General features: G+C 40.3%; 1 protein-coding gene across 3 annotated transcripts in view; it reads right to left on the minus strand.

Annotated features, from left to right (window-relative positions):
• Mur89F (Mucin related 89F) overlaps positions 1-7,500 on the minus strand; it is a 659,376-nt gene that overhangs the window by 598,594 nt on the left and 53,282 nt on the right. The window lies entirely within an intron of this gene.

Consider the following 7,500-nt stretch of genomic DNA (forward strand, 5'->3'; position numbering starts at 1 on the left):
CGAATCATATCTCTGAGTTGCAGATTTACGACGTGAAGGAGTTCTGTACGACCTTGCAAGAAGTCTCAATCGTATCGTAAATGTTCGATGTAAAAATACCAAGCACTGTGAAGCCTTCAAGGGAAGCCAATTGTAGAAGAGAATCAACTAACATGGAAGAAATAACCAAAAATTGGTTGACTAGTAAGGATATTTACAATGCATATTTTCATATCAATATTTGAAGAAGAGGTAATAACTTTATGATCTATTGTGCAATGTTGACTGCAGAATGGGTATTCGATGAATCAATAGCCTTGCGTATCACAGACGCTGACCACTAGACATGCTCATCAGCTGACAGGGAACACTTTACTTAATGAAATTAGGGTTTGTTATGTTGGAGAAGCACACGGGGAAGAGACCAAAAGCACTCCTAACTTGTCGTGCATGGATTGTTTTCGATATTACTGATACATTCTTTTAAGGAGGAAACACCGAATTGAACAACGTGGTTCATAGAAAGCTGCGCACGTGCTGAATTACAAGCAAGAATGAAGAGGAAGGGTGTGCCAACCACAGCTACAAAAGAATGCCTCCTGGACTGAGGTGGCAATTATACAGAGAACGTGGAACTGCTCCTCTTAGGCTTCATTCAACTAGAGGTGTGCAAAGGAAGTAAACATGAAGATCTCAAACACAGGCTTCAGTTTTGGGGCGTAGCAGTCATTTCTGGATCCATGGGCAAAATGAAAATTACAAGAATGGCCTCCTTGCTTGCACAATACAGGAACTACCAGCACTTAACTCCATAATACAGACTTATGTAAGTATCCTCCAGAGGTCGATATGTGCAGCAACGACAAGGATTGTAATCAACACCTATATGCAGTGGCGAATCAGGTAGTGGTGCTGAGCTCGTTTAAAAAGGATCATTTGTATTGTACAGAATACGTCTACGATCTATCCCAGTCTGAATAGAAAAGGAATGAATGTACATCTTCATATGATAAAGAGGCATGCAGGATTTCAAACTATGTATTATGCATATATGAACTAATTGGCAAGCGAGAATAGATATCAAACCTATTTTGTATCAGATTGTCGTGCCATATTAACAAAGTCCTTACTGGTGTTAGTATTGTCTACTTTGTTAATCAACAATTTACATGGCTCATCAGCAAAACTACTTACTGGTAACATGAACGTCTTGTGTGAAAATTCAGAGTTTATTATATTTGTTTATTGCTTCATAGAAAAGCTGGAATAGCGGCCATCTTGATCCTTTACACTACTGAAATTAACTCGGCACATTTCAGAATTTGGTTATACCTGACGCCAGACAATTTGATTCATCTTAAACTATTTCAGTTTCATTAGTTTTCATGCAATTGACTTTATCCTTTTTCTTCTCATTTTTCTTTAACTTTCACTTTTTTTTTCAATTTTGTGGATTTTTCATTTTCATTTTTATAAATTCAAAATATTTTGAGTAATGCAAAAATGTATACTTTTTTTTACAATTAAGAAATAACATATTTTGAGAAAACTTGAAATAACATTTGTTTATTAATGATTAAGTAATCATTGATATATAAAAATACTGAGACAAATAACTATTTATCAATGTTAATTTGAAGTTATAGAAAAATATAAGGATTTTTATTGAAATTTTATTTTTTCTTTCTTTTCTTTCCATATACGGTTTTCAAATTTCACACATGCATAACCATGTATCCTAGCTACTAGTTAAAAAAATTCATGGAAATTGAACCACTAAAAAAAAAAAAAAGTCCCTTAAATGAAAAGTTCTTATCTTGGGTTCCACGAACTCCTGGGGAGGTCACACTTTTAAAATTGAGGCCACAAACCAAAAACTAGTGGCGGTTAGTGAATGCATAACGATTATATTCGCGCTGAAGTGGTCTCTAGGAGGCTGAAAAAACAGCAACCCATAACAGTATGATGTATGAGACAGTATGTTGAGAGCACCCAGCTCAGAGGAGTACTTGGGCAGTATGAGGATTAACAGTAACCCATAACAGTATGATGTATGAGACAGTATGTTGAGAGCACCCAGCTCAGAGGAGTACTTGGGCAGTATGAGGATTAACAGTAACCCATAACAGTATGATGTATGAGACAGTATGTTGAGAGCACCCCAGCTCAGAGGAGCACTTGAGCAGAATGAGGATTAACAGCAACCCATAACAGTATGATGCATGAGACTGTATGTTGAGAGCACCCAGCTCAGAGGAGCACTTGGGCAGTATGAGAATTAACAGCAACCCATAACAGTATGATGTATGAGACTGTATGTTGAGAGCACCCAGCTCAGAGGAGCACTTGGGCAGTATGAGGATTAACAGCAACCCATAACAGTATGATGTATGAGACTGTATGTTGAGAGCACCCAGCTCAGAGGAGCACTTGGGCAGTATGAGGATTAACAGCAACCCATAACAGTATGATGTATGAAACAGTATGTTGAGAGCACCCAGCTCAGAGGAGCACTTGGGCAGTATGAGAATTAACAGCAACCTATAACAGTATGATGTATGAGACAGTATGTTGAGAGCACCCAGCTCAGAAGAGCACTTGGGCAGTATGAGGATTAACAGCAATCCATAACAGTATGATGTATGAGACAGTATGTTGAGAGCACCCAGCTCAGAGGAGCAATTGGGCAGTATGAGGATAAACAGCAACCCATAACAGTATGATGTATGAGACAGTATGTTGAGAGCACCCAGCTCAGAGGAGTACTTGGGCAGTATGAGGATTAACAGCAACCCATAACAGAATGATGAGACAGTATGTTGAGAGTACCCAGCTCAGAGGAACACTTGGGCAGTATGAGGATTAACAGCAACCCATAACAGTATGATGTATGAGACAGTATGTTGAGAGTACCCAGCTCAGAGGAGCACTTGAGCAGTATGAGGATTAACAGCTACATTGCCACCACTAAATAGTTGATAGTTATGTACCCTCAGTTGTTTAGCATATGTTGTTGGTTATACCCTTGTCAACCATTTAAAAAAAAATTCCTGGTCACCATCAGATTAATACATACATACATATATATATATATATATATATATATATATATATATATATATATATATATATATATATATATATATATATATATTCATTCTAATTGATTGAAGATCAGAATATTACTGTAGGATTCCTAAACTGCGATTTATAAGACAACACAAAATTGTATTTCATGTTTATATCAGTGTCATTTTGAAAACTAAAAGGCGCCACAGATGAAATCTTGGGTTCTGGGTTTTTGAAATGTGTCCACTTCAGACTTAAAGTACGAGACGACATTTCGACCAAGACTATAAAGACGATTCACTTACGGATCGAACCGACGAAACAGTTGAGGAAACTGCTTCGGTGGTTCAATAATTGGCGCACATTCCAAAGTGTGGGAATGGGAGGGGTGGGGGGGCGGTGGGTGAAATGGGACACAGTGTTCTGCAAAGATGGAGCCTAACGTCACTAATATTGCTTCGTGTCTTGATGTCCTAGCTACTGATAACGAACAGAGAAAAATTATTCTGCTTTCCTTAAGAAATACCCACACATTCAATAAAGATTTATTAGAATCTCAATACTCGTACATGCAGAAACATTCTAGAACAAACCTCCACAATAGTGATGGACGTAGAAAGAGAACAAAAGAATGATTATATTGATTAATACATACCACTGCACCAATATATACTCTACATACATATACCGAAGGACCTTTCCCTGCCTATAAGATGGGCGTTCCAACAAAGGTATGGACCCACCCTACCCTTCACCCATCCAAAACCCATTTGTTGTTCCTTCTGTCTTAGCTCCATGTAAATTAAGAGCCATCCCAACCCTCCACCCACTGTTCGGATCAGTAGCAATGCAGTAGGACACAGCACCGCCACAGCAGAGAGCAGCAATCGAAGGTGATTTGCACCTACGTACTCTAGTGCTTCATTACATGGCGACCCTCCCTCTTACTCTCAACCGCTCACACCTATTGCTTTTCCTCTCCACTCCATGCTCGACAGGCATTCCTCTTATAACCAAGGCCCCCCCCTTCGCCCCTTCCATCTCATTTTCGGTCTCCCTCTCAGATTCATTCCACAGACCAACATATGATGATGATGATGATGATGATGATGATGATGATGACGATGATGATGATGATGATGATGATGATGATGATGATGATGATGATGATGATGATGATGATGATGATGATGATGATGATGATGATGATGATGATGGTTAAAAGTCAAAACTTCCCCTACCGGGAGGCTATGACGGTACCCCTTACAGAGGACTTTGTAGCGCGGAATTTAATGAACCATGCCCTAGGTTCAACTTCGCCGGTGGCAGGGCTTGAACCGCCATCCCCTCGACCTTCGCCGAAAATCCTAGACACAACGTATACATACAAAACGCACCTCAAAACGTAATGTCACCTCATTCGCGTGAAAATGAAACTGGCCCCCTCAAACAAAGGAAAAGTTGTTTCTCATGTACGTCATATTATCATAGTTATTAAAAAAAAAAGTATGAAAGGACGATTATGGGGGGGGGGAGGAAAGTATCATTACATGGAGCATTTAAAGGTCTTAGTTACAATATATTAAAAATGGCGATTAAGGAATACTCATAATATTTCAAATGTTTCTGCCACAATAACTGAAAAAATAACTATTAGGAAACTATCTATCTATATACCATAGGCCTCGTTCCCCTTATAAACCAGGCACGTACTAACCTCAACCCATCCCTCACATATTTGTTTCCCTTTCATCTTAGCTTCTTGTGGATGGAAGGTCAACCCTATCTCCCGCCCACTGCCTGGGTCAAAAGAAATGCAGCAAGAAAGAACGCATCCACATCTGGGTTAGCTGAAATAGAGAAGACGATGAGAAATACCCTCGGGCAAGTGCTAATTTATACTCCATTCACAGCTCTTCTCCCCTCACACCTATTCTTTGTCTTCCCCTGTACTCAAGGCCCACTTCACCCCATCTATCCATCTCATCCTCGGTCTTCACCTCAATTTCACTCCATCCATTTCTATCGACCGTACTTTTTTGCTAAACTTTTACTTATTCTTTCTATGTGCCCAAACCCATTGTTCTCTCATCTACTCTCTCTGGCATCTCCCTTTCCACCCACACTCTCCTCCTCACCTCCTCATTTTTCACCCTATTCAGCCTTGTAATCACCACCATAATTCTCAAACATTTCATCTTGAATACATTTAGAATTCCCCTTTCTTCCTCCTTTAAATCTAAGTCTCGCCCCTATGCAGTGTTGTAGACTAAATCACTCCTTCATACAATCTTCACTTTGCATTCATTCCCAGAGACTTATTTCTTATGGCAATTGTCCCCCTTATTCTACAATTTATTTCCATTCCCACATCTCCATTACATGCTACATGCGATCCTAAATACTTAAAACTAATCACTTCCTTTAATCTCCTTTAAGACATCTCCATTTACTGCCACCCCTTCCCATTGTACAGGTCATCACCTTGTTTTTACTCCGATTACATACCTTCCCAAACTCCGTCACTAACTGCCTTAGGTTCTCCTCTGACACCACCGCAAACGCAGTGTCATTGGCAAATAACAAATGACTCACCTCCCATTTCCCTTCTCTCTCTCTAACCATCTTCAATCCTACGCTCATCATCCTCGCAATTACCTTCCGTACCACCTCTTCCATGTACACAATAAACAGCCATGGCGATAGAACACAACCTTGGTGCAGCCCCAACTTCAAATCAAGTAACTCACCCATTCCCAACCATAACACAAGTTCCAATACCTCCTACAATGCCTTCATGTCTACCCTGTCATAAGACTTCTCCAAATCCATAAAGGCCCAAAAAAAATCCTTTCTTTAAATAAATCAATAAATAATCTTACAAATCAGCCTTATCACAAAAAAAAATATCTATGGATACTCTACCTTTTCTAAACTCACACTACTCCCCACCAATTACTTCCTCTGTTCCTCTCCCAATCATCTCAATTAACACTCTCCCATATACCATTCCACTACACTTAACAGATTGATCCCTCTATAAGTACTATATTCACATTTGTTCCATTTTCCTTTATATAGCAAAACTATACAAGCACTCCTCCAGTCCTCTGGCACTCTCCCTTCCTTAAGGTACATTTTACTAGCCAATCCACTAACCGTCCCTCCCTTTTTCAGACACTCTGCATGACACTCATCCAACACAGGTGCCTTACCAGCTTTCATAATTCTAAATGCTCTTTATACCTCATCTTTTCATATAGCCCTGTCATTTTCTTCTCCCATCATAGCCATTTCCCCAGCTCCCACTGCCATAATCAATCCATCCCTAAACTCAACATTCAACAACTCTCTCAAATACTCTACCCACCTTCCCCTTACCGCCTTAACTTTCCTTAGCACCTGTCCATCTACATCTGCCTCCTCCTCTCTATGTGACTCACTCCCTTACTCTCTTCAATTCCCTCGGAAACTTTTTTTTTCAATTTTTTTTTTTATCAGACTCTTATCCCACTGTAAATATGTTCTCCTCTTTGTCTCTCATCTTAGAGGGGATTTACACGGTCTAACGGTTTATCGAACGCGGTTCGACAGACAGACACGTGTTTAAAGTGATGTGTGAACGTGTGAACGGGGTATTTGGTTGTCGAACAACGTGTTCGACAACCAAATAGCCCGTTCACACGTTCACACACCGTGTAAACCCCCTCTTACCCTCTGCTTTTCTCCCCAGCGCTCTCTCCCATCTTTGAAAACATGAACGTCCACATCTTTTCATATCATTCCTTTTGATATCACTACATACTCCATTACCGCCCTATCAACCACATTTCCTCATGTATAAACACATCTCCAACATTATCTCTCGCCCCAAACTTTACTACAACTCCATCTATTGGCTCATCTCCTACTCTAGCACTGAGAATCCTAACACTACTACATTCACATTCCTCTCAAAACTCTCCAAGCGCTCATTTGAATCTACATAAAAAGCCTCCCTATCCCCTTCATTTTTCTTACTACCAGGCCCATGTGCACTCATAAAAATCCACATCTCCCATCCCAGTTTCCTCTTTACCCCCTTAAGCCTTGAGCAGACTTCCCTCCACTCCACCGCACATTTTCCTATATCATCACTTAACAGCAGAGCCACTCCTTCCCTCCCTCGCCCCCTCATCACTTCCAACACTCTCTCCACCACACTCCCAAATTCAAAATCACCACTCTCTTTCACCTTAGTTTTATTCACCGCTAACACATCTATCTTCCCTCATCTGTACCACAACCACGCACATTTCATGACCCAAACTTTAGAGTTCTGGTTCGAGTTCTTCTCTCAGACCTTCCTATGCCTCTGCTTCCTGTAGGATAAGAATACAGAAAGTAGGGTCCCTAGTCTCATCATTCCCTTACACTTTATCGACTTTTACGGCGGTAGAATTCTCCCCCCAC

The sequence above is a fragment of the Oratosquilla oratoria genome, chromosome 1 (genome assembly GCF_046742065.1).
Source record: "Oratosquilla oratoria isolate Oo_2021 chromosome 1, ASM4674206v1, whole genome shotgun sequence".
Classification (NCBI taxonomy): domain Eukaryota; kingdom Metazoa; phylum Arthropoda; class Malacostraca; order Stomatopoda; family Squillidae; genus Oratosquilla; species Oratosquilla oratoria.